General features: G+C 42.0%; 1 protein-coding gene across 3 annotated transcripts in view; it reads left to right on the top strand.

Moving 5' to 3' along the window:
- Window positions 1-18966, top strand: part of CA10 (carbonic anhydrase 10) — a 498188-nt gene that overhangs the window by 68244 nt on the left and 410978 nt on the right. The window lies entirely within an intron of this gene.

Genomic DNA, 18966 nt, shown 5'->3' with positions numbered 1-18966 from the left:
TCACTGAAATTGTAGCTGCAGTGGGTAGAATGATCAAGTCTTTCCAGTTACAACTCTCTAGGCAATTGGAATTTCACACTTAACTTTCATCTTTGTTATTTCAATAACGAAACTCAAACAAATGAAGGGTGAAATTTAAAAAATTTCAATCCCTTAAGAGTCTGACTCTTGGCTTCAGCTCAGGTCATGATCTCAAGGTTCATGAGTTCAAGCCCCGCATCTGGATTCTGCTTGGGATTCTCTCCGTCTCCGCCTCTCTCTGCCCCACCGTTGCTCACGCTCGCTTGCTCGCTCTCTCTCTCAAAATAAATAAATAAACTTAAACAATGAAACTCTAGTTTGGCCCATCTACACAGCCCAGATCTGCTCCTAACTCACTGGCCCCACCACTTAAAGTATGTGACCGTCCCTGTTACGTAGTGCATGATCAACACACAGGCAGTGGATCAGAACCTGAAAAGAAGGAAAAGAAGCACAAAAAGATAATGAGCTGCTTCTACATGAGAAAAATAAATTAATAAAACCATTCTGGCTTTTTCCTAAGGTTTGGACCTGACCTTCTGTCCCACCCTGGCTAATTGATCGCGGAGGGTCATTTTGTCTGCTTTCCATACAGCCCATTGGGCCTTGGGCTTGGCTAGGCTTTGCCCCAGTGAATAGCATAGGCTCCCCACATGAGTTCCCAGAATCCGTGTTTTCCTGCTTCAGGTCTCCTGCCCTGTTTCCACAGACAGCTAGCTCGCTGCGCTTTGACTTGCAAATGTTCTAAGTGTCTTCAGGTGCTCCTGAGCTCTTCCTCAGTCTAGCAGGGCCGGCTTTTACCTTCCAGGAGTTGGCTCAGAATTTAGAGAATGGAGAATGCAGATCAATGCTTCTTTAGGCTGTGATTTTTTTTTTAAATTTCAACCAGATTCAAGTGAAATTATGCCATAGCCTCTGATTCCTTTTCCCAAGCATTTTCTGCCTTTTTCCTTTTGCTAGATTCCCATGCTGTCCCTGGTTGCACTCCCCTCCCCACCAATACCAATGCCACTGCCATCAAATAATACAAGTATTGATTAGGTGCTACTTATTGAGCATAAAGTATTGTCTTATATACATGAGTATATTTAGTATTTCTGACAGTCCTTCAAGATATTTATTCCCAATGTTCAGATAAGGACACTGAGGTATGTAGTGTGTGAGTGTGTGTGTGTGTGTGTGTGTGTGTGTGTGTGTGTGTGTGTGTATTTTAGCTGCACATTTAAAAGTGAAATAATTTGCCCAGAGTGACACAAAATTTAGTAGTAAATTTGGGATTCAACTCCAGGATGCTGCACATTTTCCATGATTTCACACTATTTCTCAAAAGACAACCAACAACTCTGCTTCTTTCTTTTCATTTGACTTAGCCCTGCTGAATTCAAGTTAAAGAGAGAGAGGAGGAAGTTTTAGTCTCAATCAAAGCTACTCGTTTTGATTGAAAGTTTTGTACGACATGAGATTAATCCCAAAATTGACTAACTCATCGATTTTAGGAATTACCAGTCGTTTATCAACTACAGTTTAAAAATTGTTTCATGAGGAATCAGGGAAGATGGCGGCGTAGGAGGACGCTGGGCTCACCGCGCGTACTGCTGATCACTTAGATTCCACCTACACCTGCCTAAATAACCCAGAAAACCGCCAGAGGATTAGCAGAACGGAGTCTCCGGAGCCAAGCGCAGAGGAGAGACCCACGGAAGAGGGTAGGAAGGGCGGCGAGGTGGTGCGCGCTCCACGGACTGGCGGGAGGGAGCCGGGGCGGAGGGGCGGCTCGCCGGCCAAGCAGAGCCCCCGAGTCTGGCTGGCAAAAGCGGAGGGGCCGGACAGACTGTGTTCCGACAGCAAGCGCGACTTAGCGTCTGGGAGGTCATAAGTTAACAGCTCTGCTCGGAAAGCGGGAAGGCTGGAGGACAAAGGGAGGGAGAGTTGCCAAGCCCCTGGACGACAGAGCTCAGTTTGGTGGGGAACAAAGGCGCTCGCCAGCGCCATCTCCCCCGCCCATCCCCCAGCCAAAATCCCAAAGGGAACCAGTTCCTGCCAGGGAACTTGCTCGCTCCGCACAAACACCCAACTCTGTGCTTCTGCGGAGCCAAACCTCCGGCAGCGGATCTGACTCCCTCCCGCCGCCACAGGGCCCCTCCTGAAGTGGATCACCTAAGGAGAAGCGAGCTAAGCCTGCCCCTCCTGCCCCCATGCACCTTGCCTACCCACCCCAGCTAATACGCCAGATCCCCAGCAACACAAGCCTGGCAGTGTGCAAGTAGCCCAGACGGGCCACGCCACCCCACAGTGAATCCCGCCCCTAGAAGAGGGGAAGAGAAGGCACACACCCGTCTGACTGTGGCCCCAGCGGTGGGCTGGGGGCAGACATCAGGTCGGACTGCGGCCCCGCCCACCAACTCCAGTTATACACCACAGCACAGGGGAAGTGCCCTGCAGGTCCGCACCACTCCAGGGACTATCCAAAATGACCAAACGGAAGAATTCCCCTCAGAAGAATCTCCAGGAAATAACAACAGCTAATGAACTGATCAAAAAGGATTTAAATAATGTAACAGAAAGTGAATTTAGAATAATAGTCATAAAATTAATCGCTGGGCTTGAAAACAGTATAGAGGACAGCAGAGAATCTCTTGCCACAGAGATCAAGGGACTAAGGAACAGTCACGAGGAGCTGAAAAACACTTTAAAGGAAATGCAAAACAAAATGGAAACGACGACGGCTTGGATTGAAGAGGCAGAGGAGAGAATAGGTGAACTAGAAGATAAAGTTATGGAAAAAGAGGAAGCTGAGAGAAAGAGAGATAAAAAAATCCAGGAGTATGAGGGAAAAATTAGAGAACTAAGTGATACACTAAAAAGAAATAATATATGCATAATTGGTATCCCAGAGGAGGAAGAGAGAGGGAAAGGTGCTGAAGGGGTACTTGAAGAAATAATAGCTGAGAACTTCCCTGAACTGGGGAAGGAAAAAGGCATTGAAATCCAAGAGGCACAGAGAACTCCCTTCAGACGTAACTTGAATCGATCTTCTGCACGACATATCATAGTCAAACTGGCAAAATACAAGGATAAAGAGAAAATTCTGAAAGCAGCAAGGGATAAACGTGCCCTCACATATAAAGGGAGACCTATAAGACTCGTGACTGATCTCTCTTTTGAAACTTGGCAGGCCAGAAAGGATTGGCACGATATCTTCAGTGTGCTAAACAGGAAAAATATGCAGCCGAGAATCCTTTATCCAGCAAGTCTGTCATTTAGAATAGAAGGAGAGATAAAGGTCTTCCCAAACAAACAAAAACTGAAGGAATTTGTCACCACTAAACCAGCCCTACAAGAGATCCTAAGGGGGATCCTGTGAGACAAAGTACCAGAGACATCACTACAAGCATAAAACATACAGACATCACAATGACTCTAAACCCGTATCTTTCTATAATAACACTGAATGTAAATGGATTAAATGCGCCAACCAAAAGACATAGTCTATCAGAATGGATAAAAAAACAAGACCCATCTATTTGCTGTCTACAAGAGACTCATTTTAGATCTGAGGACACCTTTAGATTGAGAGTGAGGGGATGGAGAACTATTTCTCATGCTCCTGGAAGCCAAAAGAAAGCTGGAGTAGCCATACTTATATCAGACAAACTAGACTTTAAATTAAAGGCTGTAACAAGAGATGAAGAAGGGCATTATATAATCATTACAGGGTCTATCCATCAGGAAGAGCTAACAATTATAAATGTCTATGCGCCAAATACCGGAGCCCCCAGATATATAAAACAATTACTCATAAACATAAGCAACCTTATTGATAAGAATGTGGTCATTGCAGGGGACTTTAACACCCCACTTACAGAAATGGATAGATCATCTAGACACACGGTCAATAAAGAAACAAGGGCCCCGAATGATACATTGGATCAGATGGACTTGACAGATATATTTAGAACTCTGCATCCCAAAGCAACAGAATATACTTTCTTCTTGAGTGCACATGGAACATTCTCCAAGATAGATCATATACTGGGTCACAAAACAGCCCTTCATAAGTTTACAAGAATTGAAATTATACCATGCATACTTTCAGATCACAATGCTATGAAGCTTGAAATCAACCACAGGAAAAAGTCTGGAAAACCTCCAAAAGCATGGAGGTTAAAGAACACCCTACTAAAGAATGAGTGGGTCAACCAGGCAATTAGGGGAGAAATTAAAAAATATATGGAAACGAATGAAAATGAAAATACAACAATCCAAACGCTTTGGGCGCAGCGAAGGCAGTCCTGAGAGGAAAATACATTGCAATCCAGGCCTATCTCAAGAAACAAGAAAAATCCCAAATACAAAATCTAATAGCACACCTAAAGGAAATAGAAGCAGAACAGCAAAGGCAGCCTAAACCCAGCAGAAGAAGAGAAATAATAAAGATCAGAGCAGAAATAAACAATATAGAATCTAAAAAAACTGTAGAGCAGATCAACGAAACCAAGAGTTGGTTTTTTGAAAAAATAAACAAAATTGACAAACCACTAGCCAGGCTTCTCAAAAAGAAAAGGGAGATGACCCAAATAGATAAAATCATGAATGAAAATGGAATTATTACAACGAATCCCTCAGAGATGCAAACAATTATCAGGGAATACTATGAAAAATTATATGCCAACAAATTGGACAACCTGGAAGAAATGGACAAATTCCTAAACACCCACACTCTTCCAAAACTCAATCAGGAGGAAATAGAAAGCTTGAACAGACCCATCACCAGTGAAGAAATTGAATCGGTTATCAAAAATCTCCCAACAAATAAGAGTCCTGGACCAGATGGCTTCCCAGGGGAGTTCTACCAGACGTTTAAAGCAGAGATAATACCTATCCTTCTCAAGCTATTCCAAGAAATAGAAAGGGAAGGAAAACTTCCAGACTCATTCTATGAAGCCAGTATTACTTTCGTTCCTAAACCAGACAGAGACCCAGTAAAAAAAGAGAACCACAGGCCAATATCCCTGATGAATATGGATGCAAAAATTCTCAATAAGATACTAGCAAATCGAATTCAACGGCATATAAAAAGAATTATTCACCATGATCAAGTGGGATTCATTCCTGGGATGCAGGGCTGGTTCAACATTCGCAAATCAATCAACGTGATATATCACATTAACAAAAAAAAAAGAGAAGAACCATATGATCCTGTCAATCGATGCAGAAAAGGCCTTTGACAAAATCCAGCACGCTTTCTTAATAAAAACCCTTGAGAAAGTCGGGATAGAAGGAACATACTTAAACATCATAAAAGCCATTTATGAAAAGCCCACAGCTAACATCATCCTCAACGGGGAAAAACAGAGCTTTTTCCCTGAGATCAGGAACACGACTGGGATGCCCACTCTCACCGCTGTTGTTTAACATAGTGTTGGAAGTTCTAGCATCAGCAATCAGACAACAAAAGGAAATCAAAGGCATCAAAATTGGTAAAGATGAAGTCCAGCTTTCGCTTTTTGCGGATGACATGATATTATACATGGAAAATCCGATAGACTCCACCAAAAGTCTGCTAGAACTGATACATGAATTCAGCAAAGTTGCAGGATACAAAATCAATGTACAGAAATCAGTTGCGTTCTTATACACTAACAATGAAGCAACAGAAAGACAAATAAAGAAACTGATCCCATTCACAATTGCACCAAGAAGCATAAAATACCTAGGAATAAATCTAACCAAAGATGTAAAAGATCTGTATCCTGAAAACTATAGAAAGCTTATGAAGGTAATTGAAGAAGATATAAAGAAATGGAAAGATATTCCCTGCTCATGGATTGGAAGAATAAATATTGTCAAAATGTCAATACTACCCAAAGTTATCTACACGTGTATTCAATGCAATCCCAATCAAAATTGCACCAGCATTCTTCTCGAAACTAGCACAAGCACTCCTAAAATTCATATGGAACCACAAAAGGCCCCGAATAGGCAAAGTAATTTTGAAGAAGAAGACCAAAGCAGGAGGCATCACAATCCCAGACTTTAGCCTCTACTACAAAGCTGTAATCATCAAGACAACATGGTATTGGCACAAAAACAGACACATAGACCAATGGAATAGAATAGAAACCCCAGAACTAGACCCACAAAAGTATGGCCAACTCATCTTTGACAAAGCAGGAAAGAACATCCAATGGAAAAAAGACAGTCTCTTTAACAAATGGTGCTGGGAGAACTGGACAGCAACATGCAGAAGGTTGAAACTAGACCACTTTCTCACACCATTCACAAAAATAAACTCAAAATGGATAAAGGACCTGAATGTGAGACAGGAAACCATCAAAACCCTAGAGGAGAAAGCAGGAAAAGACCTCTCTGACCTCAGCTGTAGCAATCTCTTACTCGACACATCCCCAAAGACAAGGGAATTAAAAGCAAAAGTGAATTATTGGGACCTTATGAAGATAAAAAGCTTCTGCACAGCAAAGGAAACAACCAACAAAACTAAAAGGCAACCAACGGAATGGGAAAAGATATTTGCAAATGACATATCGGACAAAGGGCTAGTATCCAAAATCTATAAAGAGCTCACCAAACTTCACACCCGAAAAACAAATAACCCAGTGAAGAAATGGGCAGAAAACATGAATAGACACTTCTCTAAAGAAGACATCCGGATGGCCAACAGGCACATGGAAAGATGTTCAACGTCGCTCCTCATCAGGGAAATACAAATCAAAACCACACTCAGATACCACCTCACGCCAGTCAGAGTGGCCAAAATGAACAAATCAGGAGACTATAGATGCTGGAGAGGATGTGGAGAAACGGGAACCCTCTTGCACTGTTGGTGGGAATGCAAATTGGTGCAGCCGCTCTGGAAAGCAGTGTGCAGGTTCCTCAGAAAATTAAAAATAGACCTACCCTATGACCCAGCAATAGCACTGCTAGGAATTTACCCAAGGGATACAAGAGTACTGATGCATAGGGGCACTTGTACCCCAATGTTTATAGCAGCACTCTCAACAATAGCCAAATTATGGAAAGAGCCTAAATGTCCATCAACTGATGAATGGATAAAGAAATTGTGGTTTATATACACAATGGAGTACTACGTGGCAATGAGAAAGAATGAAATATGGCCTTTTGTAGCAACATGGATGGAACTGGAGAGTGTGATGCTAAGTGAAATAAGCCATACAGAGAAAGACAGATACCATATGTTTTCACTCTTATGTGGATCCTGAGAAACTTAACAGAAACCCATGGGGGAGGGGAAGGAAAAAAAAAAAAGAGGTTAGAGTGGGAGAGAGCCAAAGCATAAGAGACTGTTAAAAACTGAGAACAAACTAAGGGTTGATGGGGGGTGGGAGGGAGGGGAGGGTGGGTGATGGGTATTGAGGAGGGCACCTTTTGGGATGAGCACTGGGTGTTGTATGGAAACCAATTTGACAATAAATTTCATATATTGAAATTTATTTGAAATTTGAAATTTATTTCTTTTGAAAAAAGAAAGAAAAAAAAATAAAAATTGTTTCATTGCATGGGGTGCCTGGGTGGCTCAGTTGATTAAGCATCCAACTTCAGCTCACGTCGTTATCTCATGGTTTGTGGGTTAAGAGCCCTGCCTCGGGCTTTGTGCTTACAGCTCAGAGCCTGGAGCCTGCTTCAGATTCTGTGTCTTCCTTTCCCTCTGCCCTTATCCTGCTTACACTCTGTTTCTCTCTCTCTCTTTCAAAGATAAGTAAACATTAAACAATTTTAAAAAAATAGAATAAAATAAAAATTGTTTCATTGTATCAATACCCTTTTAGTATTCTGAATACAACACACACACATTCTTCTGTTGGGGGGCAGAGGATGCAGGGTGAATCTGGGAGTGGACTTGAACGTTTGAGGTCTGAAGTTTCCTCCAACTGTTTTAAAACATGGACAGGAACTTACTACCAAATTGATCTATAATATTTATGGAAAATACATCTATACCTGATTCCAAGATGATAAATAATAGTAAAAAAATGGAATACAAAATGTGTCCTGACTTCAATGAAATGTTCATAACATGAATTTGTGATGGAAAACAATCCTTTTTTAGACAGAGTTACAGTGCTTCTTGATAGTTGCCTATTTGTCAGAGGTCAAATTTGCTTTTCAGTTAGATTAGCATTATTCTATCATTATTTATTTGTCTTGAAGTTACCCCAGAATTTCCCCTTAAAAATAACCACTTACATTACTATGGTAATGCAAATCGCTATACATTTTTTTTACCAGGTAAGTTAACAAATACACGTATCCTTTGTCCTTTGACCTTGATTTTGGTATGCTGCACTTGAAGATTAAGATTCTAAAAGGGGAGCAGGGGAAACTCTGGACTTAAAGAACTGCAGTATTCAAATAACCAGATAGCCAACTGGAAGGGCATAATGGAGGAATTATGGCATATCCACTACAAGGACTATCAAAAAAGACATTAACAACAAGAAGAAAACAACTCAGGAAGTGATGTTTGGTGAGAGAGGCAGAAAACGAAATTATAGCTACAGTCTCACATAGATGAGAGATTTTTTTCATCCCTTTTCTTTTGTGTTCTACTGTTGTTATTATTTGAGTGACATGGTTCTTAAGTTCTCATGACTCTTTACCATTAAACTTACCTTAGGGAACATGGCAAGGATTCTGAAGGGTGGGTATTCCTAGAAAACTTGTGAATGGCATTTCTAAATGGAGCTTCACCTGTCTCTCTCGCCCCTTCCTAGGTTTGTTAAGCAGATATTTATTAAACAGCATGCCCAGGGCACCTATTACATGCGTTATGTTAGAGTTGACGAGGCACAAGATTTACCCTTGAGTTGGTTTTAATTTAGTTAGGGAGACAGGGCCGTCGGAAGCCACAAATTAAAAGTATATGAGGAAATTGCTGCAGCCATGAGAAGCCTAAGGAGACATGACAGCTAAGTGGAATGTGGGATCCTGATGGGATCCCGGAACAGGGAAAGGGCTTCAGGTTAGACAATACAGGACATCTGAATAAAGTGTGGACATTAGTTACTACTAACGTATCGATACTGTTTCATTAATTGTGACAAAGATACTGATGAAGGATAGAGATAATAACAGAGATTGAGTGTGAGCTTATGTGGAAAGTGTCTACACATTTCATATGTGTAGTTACATTTCATATTCTTCTTGGTGACCTCTTCTAAACTCAGTGTTTTAAATATCATTTATATGTCAAAGAGTCATAAATGCATATCCCACTTTGACTCTTCAGAATTCATTTTCTATCCAGCCACCTACCTGACACCTCTGTGTAAATGCTCATTCACCATCTCAAGTGGAACTCCTTTTTTTTTTAAGTTTATTTTGAGAGAGAGAGAAAGAAAGAACGAGTGAGGAAGGGGCAGAGAGAGAGGGAGAGAGAGAGGATCCAGGCAGGTTCTGCACTGTTAATGCAGAGCCCCACGTGGGTCTTGAACTCACGAACTGTGAGATGGTGAACTGAGCTGAAACCAAGAGTCAGACACTTAACCCACTGAGCCACCCAGGTGCCACTCAAATGGAACTTTTGACTTTCCTTCATGCTGCAAAGATACTCCTCCCCCATCTCTTTTGTTATCTCAATAACTATCAACATTGAATCACTCAGGGCAAAAAAGGTAGGAGCTCTCTGGGAGCCTGGGTGGCTTACTTAAGTGTCCGATTTCAGCTCAGGTCATGATCTCATGGTTCATGGGTGTGAGCCCTGCATTGGTCTCTATGCTGACAGCTGGGAGCCTGGAGCCTGCTTTGGATTCTGTGTCTCCCTCTCTCTCTACTCCTCCCCTGCTCATGATGTCTCTCTCTTTCAAAAATAAACATTAAAAAAAAACTTTTTTAGAAAGGTAGGAGCTCTCTTTGATCTGTGGTCTTTAACTTCCCTCATTCTTTCCATCAGGCTGTTCTCTTCAGTCTTCCTTTAAATCATATGGTGTCCATCCACTTCTGTTTTCACCAACATAATCCTAGTTGAAGCCACCACCATCTTTCTTCTGGACCACAACCTAAATCATCAGCTTCATCTTAAACCTCTCTTTCCATGCATCTGTCGTTCACCCCTAATGGCTACTTTTCTGTTTCTTGAAAAGTTCCTTCTGCCTCCTTAGGGCCTTTGAATCCACTTGAAATACTAGTGCTATTCATCTTCAGGAGGCCATATCTTTTTTGTCATTTAAATCTCAGATTAAGTATCATAATCTCAAAGGCCATCAACTGTCACACAATCTAAAGTCTGTCTTGTCCTAATCTTTGATTATACTGCAGAATGCTTTCTGTACATAATGTTCTCCTTATAGTTTAATTTAGTTACTTGTGTTTTTTTTTTCTATCCCCTCCAATAGAATACAAGTCCTTGGAAAACAGGAACTTTGTATGTTCGATGCTTAGAACACTGCCTCACAAACACAGGTACTCAGTGACGTTTGTTGAAATAATGAAAGTGCAAATGAGACACTAACATGCTGAAATTCAGGGAAGTGAGGGATCACAGTGGAACTAAAATGATCAGGAATAATTTTTTGAAAAGAGGGCAAATTGGTGAGGCTTTGAGAATCAAGTAAGGCTAGTCAAGAAGAAGTAGATAAAGAGAGAATTCCAGGCAGTAAAACAAAAAGGCAAAAGCAAAGGTGTGAGAAGAGTAGTAAACAGGAATACTTGGGGACAGCAGGTAGAGCAGAAATTTTGTAAAGATTATGTGAAATGAGCTCAGACTGGTAAATCCAAATGGCAGGGATTCTAGAATACCAGTTAGAGGGGCTAAAAATCATCCATGTTAGGGACTTTTCCTCATGTTGATTTTTTAAAAATGTTTATTTATTTTGAGAGAGAGAGAGAGATTGCACATGCAAGCAAGGGAAGGACAGAGAGAGGGAGAGAAAGAATCCCAAGCAAGCTCTGTGCTGTCAGCACAGAGCCAGATGCGGGTCTTGATCTCATGATTATGACCTAAGCTGAAATCAAGAGTCAGATGCTTAACTGACTGAGCCACCCAGACACCCTCCTTTCATTGATTTTTGACTACAGCTACATTTGAACCTCTTGATTGCCATTTCATTCTGAGTCATTTAGGTGAAAGTAATACAGTCCGTTCTACCAAGTTTTTTTTTTCTTACTCTTCCAATGCACATACAATGTTAATGCCAGCTTGCTTGAGTCTGACCAAATGTGCAAGGTGGTTCTGGCTTATATGTGATTTCTGTGCTTGGAACAGTCATTTTGTGGCTCTGTTAGCCAGTGCAATCCTTGGTCTGAGTGTTCTGTCTAGTTTTTATGGTAAATGGGGGTCACGTCGGATAGGGGGATAGAGAGGAGTCTCACCCTTTTCTCACAACTTAAAAAAATGTAAAGAATGGCACAGATGTAAGTACCCTCAGGTAGAGTATCACCCCCACCCCCACCGTACTTTTCAATGAAACACATTGAGCCAGATAACAGTTTGCTGTGGCTTTGATTTCTCTAGGCAGAGTGTCAGCTCCTGGTGCCCTTCCATCTGTCAAGTGAGTGTGGGCCTGTCAACCAACTTCAACACGCTTCTGTGGACGTTCCCATTGCCACAGATACGGGCATCACACCAACAAGTCTTTGGATATAAACTACAACCTCCCAAGGACTATTTGAGCTGTACCACAATTTTGTATATCATGTTCCGCTTGACACAGCATTTTTCACGCACTCCTCCAGCTTTGTTGGGCACCTCTTGTGGACCGAGATTTGCGTAGGTCATGGGATTTCAAGAGAAGACATGTTTTCTGGCCTCAAGAAAGCTACAGTTGACTGTGAAAGAATGACATGGAACCAGATAAGTGTGGAGCACGATCTCAGTGCCCACATGTAGGATAACATAATATGACAGGTGCATGGAGAAGGGAGAGACCTACACCATGTATAAAAGTCAAGCACTTGGCAAGAGCATTATCCCTGGCAGGTCCAGGGGGGCCGTGCAGTGTACCAGGATGGCCATTTCCATTTCTTCTGGTGATCCATGCTCTTCTCTGTTCCTGCTTCCCGTGTAGGGGACAGACTTGACCCTTTAAGGGAAAACCGTGATTGTCATGGGGATAGGGAGTGTGATATTTTGCATCCTGCATCCAGTGATAGCACGGCTTTTTTTTTCACCTTCTAACATCTGGTGTTCTGATCCAATAGGCTGGGTGTGTCCTTCCTTATGTTACCTCCTAGGCAGAGAAAAGGAGTTTCCTAAGGAAGCTACTCTTCAGGACTCCTCACATCCCATTAAAACTAAGTAACACAGTAGTCCCTAGACTCTAACTGCCTCTCCCCTATATTTGGTTCCATCTCCCCTTGTCCTAGACCACCTGGCACAGATACCATTGTACTGAGCAAGGGCTTGGAAGTGCACTTTTTGCAATGTGCATGCTTACGGTTAGGTGCCTGTTGACTGGAGTCTTATCAAGCCATTGCCCTTCTCCTGCAGATCCCTTGGTGAGGGCTCTTCTGTTCCATCTTGTGCCATTTCCTCCCCCACCACACCAGGATACTCTCAATTGTTGCCATTGAGTTTTCTTTTCCATTAGGTCAAGAAGCCACTGTAATTTCCACATGGAGATGGTCCACGATTGTGTTTTCTCTGAACACAAGATGTTAGGTGTTAGGTGTTAGGTGGTGATAGGATTGAAAATATAGAGAGAGGGGAGAGTTGCAAAAGTTCATCTCAAAATGATGTGAGGGAATTAGCATGTGAAAACATAATTACTCTATCTATGGAAACAGTTGAGAATCCCATGAGTCATCCAGAAACATGCTTTATAGATGTATGGGAAGGGTAAGAAGGGTTTTAGGAATCAGTCTGTTCCTTAATGACTGTTTGAAAAACCCAGCATGAGGGTGTGGACTGGCATGTTTATATGAGGTCCCTACAAGTTTGATGGTTTAGCCCAGAGGAAATGGACTTGGATGGGGCATGGTGGTATTTTGTGTAGACTCTGGTGATCAATTTCAGGGAGTTTGGAAAAGATTTAGGATTATACATGCGTTCTACAGTGCTTATTGATCAGATGCCATTTACTTGTAATTAGAAACTCATTTCCTTCCAAATTCTTTCTAATTTTCCTTTTAAAGTAGCTCACCTCTGAATGTTTGAGCAGGGAAGCAGAACTAGATGACAAAAATGGTTCCTAGCTCTAAGACAGGAATCAGCACAGTGCTGCCCACCACAGACCAAATCCAGCCCTCTGTCTGTGTTTGTAAATGCATTTTACTGGCACATAGCTACAGCCATTCATTTATATATAGTCCCTGGCTGCTTTTGGACTACAGTGGCACAGAGGAGTAGTGGGGACAGGGACTGAATGGCCTTCAAAGCCTCCAATATTTATTATCTGGCCATTTACAGAAAAAGTTTGCTGACTCTTGTTCTAAGACACCATATACATTTTTTTTTTCTTTTTAGTGGCGGCCTTCCTCTGTTCGTCAATTTCCTCAAATGCCCAGAAGGAGATTGGAGCAATGAATTCTGTGTCTCTTTCCAAATGCGGGGATTCTGAGTTTTCTTTTGAAACTCACAAGTTCTCAAACTGCCACAATGAAAAAAAGGAGAATAACATTGAAATATGTTTTCCTTACTATCAAGAGAGGGGCCCTTGCTATGTATATCTCTCCTCATCTGGCAGGGATGACAGCTTTTACTGTCAACACAATTTTTTTTGATTAGACACCTGGATCTTTCCCAAGGGCTGGCTGCACGTTAAGTAAAGAAATCCTATCCACCGGCAGAGTGCTGCAGCAGCTAAGGCTGCTTTCTGTTCACCTGTTTGCTGTGAGGAATTCTCAACCGGCTCTCCACTCACTGGGTATCAGATGTAAACAACAGGTGATAATGGAGGATCTGGCTAGGAAGATTTAAAATGGAAAGCCAGTATTTCTCTCTGAGCTCTGTTGCAACACTCATGGTTACTGTAGCAGGGCTTTAAATGAGGTGCGTTTACAATGTGCTGTCCTGTCTTTCCACATTGCCCAACAGTATGAGGCCAGACAGGGCATACAAGGGCATTTGAAAACACATTATATAAAGCACCTTGCTTTTCTTCAAATCTAGCCTGCAGGCATCGTATTTTGTAATTGATGGACAGCAAGTGGGCTCAGCTCAGGCTGATGGATTTTTGCAGGGCGAGTTTGCATCCTTCACAAGGCATGTCAAAGAAAGCAAACAGAGACTATGCAGTTCTATCATTATAACAGACTTCATTCAGATGATCTGATTGTCTTCCCACCTATTAAAGTGTTACATAATTTCACTTCTGAATGGATGGGCTGGCCGAGGAGGAATGAAGGGAGAGCAAGGTTTTTTGCAGCCTTCTGAATGGGACAGAAGCTTTCAGTGATACTTTTGTCAGTTGCAATACCCTTAATTATCCAAAGACTTTATTTTCTTCTACCTTTTAAATCACATCTCTTAAATCAGTGCTTCAGTCAGACTGATAGGTCTTCCTTAAACAGCCTCTGTGTGTGGCGTGGGGGGTGGGGGGGTGTGCACGGAGAGAAGAGAGAGAGAGAATATGAATGTATCTACAAATCTGAAAACTTAGTCGACTAGTTTACTCAGGACTGTGTTGGAATTAGCTTTCCTTTGTGGTCGTCTTAAGAGCAAACATCTTTGTTTTCTCTTTCTTCCTCACTGGAAATGATAGTTTCTTGAGGATATGGTCAAATGGCAGGAAAAAGCAGAAAAAATACTTGAATATACAACGCGGTGATGACATGTGGACTTGACACTACAATTCAGATAGACCTTTAGGGAAAACAGTCTCCTCTGATCAGTATTCAACATGATGTTTTATCCTCACTCATTTAGCATATGTAAATAGTGCTATAAATAATCCCATTAGGTCGATGACTGTCAAGAAGGGCATGGTGAGATTGTTTTAATGAAAGATACTGCATTTGACACCAACTGGGTCAGGGTGGGCAGAGAATATGCTCTGTAACATATTTGACGGTTTCAGACAGTGATACGTTGTCCCATGTCCCAGCAGACATTCAAGTGAGTGACAAATTTTTATTTATCTGAACTTACAAACTCCATGTTGCCTGTGAACAGAATATCTCTTACATAGTTTTAGTATACCCTGTTCTTCGGCAGTGCAAATACTGTGTATATCAAGGGAAGATGGTACTTTATATCAAGGGAAGATGGTACTTTATTTTGTTCTGAACTTTACCAAGAGTTGTTGAGTATTTTGGAAAATCAGACTGTTATGCCCAGAATTCGTGATCCCCAAAGACCACTAGGGAGCCGAGTCCGATGCAAAAGCAAAAGAACCTTTATTCGAGCTAGCTCGAGCTCAATCCCCTACCTGCACCGACGCAGCGGTGAGATACCAGGGAGAGAGAGCGAGTTTCAAAAGCACAAAGGTTTTATAGGGGTCTAGGGGCAGTTGGTGAGGTAATGGCTGTGGCCTCAGCCGATTGGCTGGGGAAGGGTCGTGGCCTCAGCCGATTGGTTGGGGAAGGGTCGGAGTCCTGTTACGCAGGTCGCTGGGCGTGTTTTGATCAGAAAGTTTGAACGGGTGAGCGGGAGGTTACTCAAGGGGAGGAGGCGCAGTCTGAGGTTTCTGTGAATTTCCGGGAAAAGGGGTCATGTCGGGGACATAGTCACTCAAGGTGGAGAACACAGAACAAGATGGAGTCGGCCGGCGTAGGCCCGCCCTTTCAAGACCACCAAGAGCAATGCCACCTGTGGATCGTGGCCTCCCAGATACAGTACAACCGTATTATTTGTTCCTGTTTCTTTTTTTTTTTTTTTAATTTTTTTTTCAACGTTTTTTATTTATTTTTGGGACAGAGAGAGACAGAGCATGAACGGGGGAGGGGCAGAGAGAGAGGGAGACACAGAATCGGAAACAGGCTCCAGGCTCCGAGCCATCAGCCCAGAGCCTGACGCGGGGCTCGAACTCACAGACCGCGAGATCGTGACCTGGCTGAAGTCGGGCGCTTAACCGACTGCGCCACCCAGGCGCCCCTTTGTTCCTGTTTCAATCAAGCATCCAACTTCTTCATTCTTTGGTGCATAACAACCAAGTATTTATAAACTGAAATATATATTTTTTTATTACAGATTATGCATTAATCCTTTGTATTACAGGTAAAGCATTACACTGTGTTGTTTTTTGAAATTATGTGTGTAAATTAACAATCAGCAAACTTTCTGTAAAGAGCCATATAGGAGATACTTTAAGTTTTGCGGGCCATTTGGTTTCTGTCACAATTATTCAACTCTGCCATTCTAGTGAGAAAGCAGCCAGAGGCAATATGTAAATAGGTGGGCATGGCTGTGTTTCAATAAAACTTTATTTATAGACACTGAAATTTCCATTTAATATAATTTTCACATGTCACAAGACATCCTTTTTCATTTTCTTAACTACTCAAAAATGCAAAACCATTCTTCGCTCTTGACTGGTACCAGAACAGTCAGTGGGCCATCTTTGCTTAGTAGATGATCATTTACCAGTGTCCGTTCTAATGCATCAGGCTCAAGCATACACAAATATATATTATTTCGAATTACATTCATCTATCCTTTACATTATAGCTAAAGCACTATGTTCGTTTTTGAAATGGATGTGTGTGTAAGGACTAGCAACAAAGGTTTTTGTAAAACAGCTTGGTAAAAATATTTAATATAAAACAGTTTTTAGTGCTGTGCAGATCTTTACTTGTAATGATAAATATATACAAGAGACTATGGTTATCCCAACAACTACCTCTGAGAATAAAGAAAGAAGGCCATATTAAAAAGCAAGCAAGCAAAAGAAAGAGCAAGCAAGCTGCATTTATGGTTAAAATTGTTCAAGACAGGCAACAATCCTGATTGGATAAAATTTGGTGCCTTTTTATAAAACTCAGAAATTCTTGTCTTTTTTGGTAGGGAAAATCAATCCTGGCTTATCTATAATGCAAAGCTGTTAGGTGATGTTTGCCATTCAATACTTTTGGGCTTTCAGATGTGTGTTATTTCTTCCAGGCTTGGGACATGCTTCGTGTGCAGCAGAGTTGAGCTGAGGTTTAGTGAAATATCAGAGTTGTTTCTTTCTTTCTTTTCTTTCTTTCTTTCTTTCTTTCTTTCTTTCTTTCTTTCTTTCTCTCTTTCTAGAATGTACTGCCTATAAGTTTTATTTACTTATCAAGGCGAGCGTTACAAAATGTTTCAAAAATGAGCCCCTGGGTCTGAGTACATTAGGTGAATCTGATCTCATAGATTTCTGAGCCTTTGGCATTCCCTTCTTTCCCTCCCGTGAGCTGGGAAGGAGGGTAAGAGTGGATCCGGCAATGTCAGGTCTCAGAGGAGGCATCAGGATTGTGCTGAACCTGAGAAGTATCCTTTGTCCACCTACTTGGTAAACTTTCCAACCATGTAAGTCTTGATCTGGTTTCTCAACTTGATCAGATGTAAAGGTTTCCTGGCTGACTTCAAATCTCCTTGTCTTTCCCTAGTGACACAAATACGTGGAGTCTCTGTTAACTCTGTTGTCCTTGGCTGGACAAAGCCATTGCAGCCTCTGCTTTGAGGCCACTTCCTGCCTGCTGCCCCAGGACAGATGCACTGGCTTTCAACTCCCCTGCCTTTAGGGCTTCCTCCAGGGCTGTGGAAACATCTGAGTTCTCTATCCACTCCACCTGGAAGTGGGGTACTGGGTAACCCAGGGTACTTTGATGCATCCCAAAGCCCTAGATTTGTACTGGGTGACTTCCAAGATGATACCTTTCCAGAGCCTTCAATAGGTTCTTTGTTCCTGTTCTGGTCGTGTCTGAAGACACCAAACCTCATTGTCAACTCCAGAAGGAGTTGGCTTCTCTTTCACTCATCCTGTGTTATAAACCCTTCTTCATCACAGAGCTGCAAGCCTCAGGGGCCTTAAGGTCATAGGCAGAAAAAGTATCTTTACTCTGGGAAGACACTTGGATCTAAGCAATTGGAGCTCATATGGAAGATGAAGTTTAATTTGGCAAATCCTTTCTCTACACAAAACTGTGCTTTCAGACACATTGTCTTGTGTCATTATCTCTAACCCAGAATGATGAGTCTGAAGGAGACTGAAAAAAAGAATAAGATTTAAAGAAAGGAAATAAAAGTCAAGGTTTAACATTTCTATTTACTTGCCAGATTACAAATATGGTTGAAATGACCTTATTTTCTTCCAGTGTGAAGGGAAGCTGAAATATGAATACTGTTCAGTAGTAAAGGGATCCACACAAGTCTGTATTATCTGCACTTTCGGGTGTATACCCACATGTAATAGAATCGCCCCAATTCACCCACCATCTGTCATAAGGTCAGAGATTATCCTGAGATCACGTCAGCATGAGCTCACAGATCCCTATGCTCTGTCCCAGTTACTTGGGCTTTCCATTTTTTCTCTTCATGGTGTCAAAACCTCTCACCATGATTGTTTATATTCTTGTTTTCATTTTCCTGGAACCTGAGGAAAGCTGGCCAATTGCACCCTTCCCTCTTTTAGCCTAGCCATTTTAGCAAATGCCTTATGCCCTCTCTGTTCCTAAGGGGTCTGTGCACATGGAGAGTTCTTGCCTGGCTTGTGCATGGGATCAGCCTCAGTCTGAGTGGTGTGTGTGTGTGTGTGTGTGTATGTGTGTGTACGTGCATGTGTGTGTACATGAGTGTAGGGGCAGGTGTGGAAAAGAGGTGATTCAGAGGTAGAGACAAGTGATGGGGGAATTCAGATAGGCTTAAATACATAATTACTGTCTACTTCTCTTCAATAGACCTCTCCTGAGTGCTTTGTATAAAAACGCAATGACAGTATATTTACAGGTTAATAATCTGTTTTAAAGAAAAGAAGAGGGAGGGATGCTGGATGGCTTGTGGGTAGAAAAGGAGTACTGTATGTCTATTCACCCTTCTTACGTGGCCAGGACCAAAGGATTGTCTGCTAT

Source organism: Panthera pardus, unplaced genomic scaffold, assembly GCF_024362965.1.
Source record: "Panthera pardus isolate Hobbes unplaced genomic scaffold, ASM2436296v1 HiC_scaffold_3, whole genome shotgun sequence".
In the NCBI taxonomy this organism is placed as follows: domain Eukaryota; kingdom Metazoa; phylum Chordata; class Mammalia; order Carnivora; family Felidae; genus Panthera; species Panthera pardus.
This window is presented reverse-complemented; position numbering and strand designations above follow the sequence as displayed.